Genomic DNA, 2,079 nt, shown 5'->3' on the forward strand with positions numbered 1-2,079 from the left:
CCCAGTTTGAGTTTCCTGAGTCATTCAGCAAATTCCCACTGGCTATCTATTTTACATATGGTAATGTAAGTTTCCATGTTTTAAAGTTCAAGGCAGTTGCGTTCTTGCCTTGAGGGACTCTGCTCCTGGCAAGAACCTTTTTAAGGCTCAGCGGCTTATTTTATTTATTTATTTAAGATAAGTAAGCCTTTATTTTCTCATTTCAAAAATAATGCTGGCCGGGTTGGCTGCTTTTTGGTGGTTAGTCAAAGAGAACAAATCCCATATCCTCGCCCGACTCCTCCTCTGCTTCAACCTTGGCTGGGGCTGCAGCGGCGGCAGCAGGGGCGGCCACGGGGGCAGCAGCCACAAATGCAGAGGGATCAGCCAAGAAGGCCTTGACCTTTTCAGCAAGTGGGAAGGTGTAATCGGTCTCCACAGACAAAGCCACGACCCACTTGTACCCACTGATGGTAGAATGGGGTACAGATGCAACAGTCGGGTAACCAATCTGCAGGCATACGCTGGCCACATTGCGGACACCCTGCAGGAGGCGGGAATGCAGTTTCCTCTGTGATGTCAAGCACTTCAGGGTTGTAGATGCTGCCATTGTCAAACAGCTGCTGGATGAGCAGTCCAAAGGAGAAGGGGGAGATATTCAGCATGTTCAGCAGCGTGGCTTCGCTGGCGCCCACCTTGTCTCCGGTCTCACTCAGCTGCACATCGCTCATCATTTCAGTGGTGCCCCTGGAGATCATAGTGGTGATGCCCAAAGCCTGGAAGAAGGAGGTCTTCTCAGGCCCCAGACCAGTGTTCTGGGCTGGCACTGTGACTTCGCCCGGCGCTATGGCACCAGCACGGGCGGCAGCTGGCACCTTCTTGGCCAGCAGCATGTCCCTGATCTCAGTGAGGTCCTCCTTGCTGAACACGAAGCCCACGTTACCCCGGATGTGAGGCAACAGTTTCTCCAAAGCTGGGTTGTTTTCCAGATGCCCTCGTATGGCCTTGCGCATCATCGTGTTCTTGCCCATCAACACCACAGCCTTCCAGCGGAGGGACATGTGGATCTGCTGCATTTGCTTGGAGCCCACGTTGTCTGCTCCCACAATGAAGCATTTTGGATAATCATCCAGAAGTTGGATGATCTTAAGGAAGTAGTTGGACTTCCAGGTCGCCCTGTCTTCCCTGGGCATCACAGTGGTGCGTCAGGGATTGCCACGCAGGGTTTAAAGACGATGTCACTCACAAGAGGACGCCTGGCGAGAGAGGGGCTCAGCAGTTTAAAGACTAAAGTTGTTGACCCACCTTCCTGGAAGCTTAGGTACAGAGGTCATTGAAACAGAGGTTTGGGCTAGCTCTCTGAAGCATGGAGTCAAACAGGAGACTGCAGACCAACAGAGAAAGTTTGGGCCAGACAAGCAGGGTGTTAGTTTTTCTAACTAAAGACCTTTAATAGCAAACTGAACTATTTTCTGGATATAGTCTACCTTCTGCCCAAAACAATAGCTTTCACTGTAGAGTAAATGTGTATGTCTCATTACTCACATGTGTAACACTTTTAAATGTTAATTTAGCAAAATATTTTGAGAGCATCTTTCATAAGCCAAGGATTGTTCTAGGTACAGGTTTCATAGTCAGGAGCAAAATGAATGAAATCTATGCCCTCATGGCTATTTTTCTTCTAATAGGAGACAACTGGGTTACATTTTACAATCATGTTTCCCCTATTACAAACCTTTAACTTGGTGGTGGTTTACAATGTTTTTTAGTATTTGTGCCAGACTAATTATTATTTGTGCCAGACTAATTCCCTTCAGACTAATTATTCTGCCTTCTCTTTATAAACCTATCAGTGCTAGGAGACAGTGTGGTCCAACCACTCCATTTATATGACCGCTTGCAGGACAGGAGATATAGTTAACTCATGTTACATACCTTCTCTTTGTTAGAATCACATTGTGAGTTTTCAGAGCCCGTGAGATCACTTGCAGGTTGAATCATTGTCATTTTATTGAAAATAGATAGTGATCCTTTGGATATACAAAGATATTTTCATTATCCTTACCTCTCTTCAGTTGAGTTTATAAGTGGCATTAAAAA

General features: G+C 46.5%; 1 pseudogene across 1 annotated transcript; it reads right to left on the reverse strand.

The window, feature by feature from the left end:
• Nucleotides 1-241: 241 nt before the first annotated feature.
• Nucleotides 242-1,252, reverse strand: LOC122686207 (annotated as a pseudogene). The gene has a single exon (XR_006338651.1). The product of XR_006338651.1 is annotated as a 60S acidic ribosomal protein P0-like (transcript).
• Between the last annotated feature and the right edge of the window lie 827 nt (nt 1,253-2,079).

The sequence above is a fragment of the Cervus elaphus genome, chromosome 29 (genome assembly GCF_910594005.1).
Source record: "Cervus elaphus chromosome 29, mCerEla1.1, whole genome shotgun sequence".
Classification (NCBI taxonomy): Eukaryota; Metazoa; Chordata; class Mammalia; order Artiodactyla; family Cervidae; genus Cervus; species Cervus elaphus.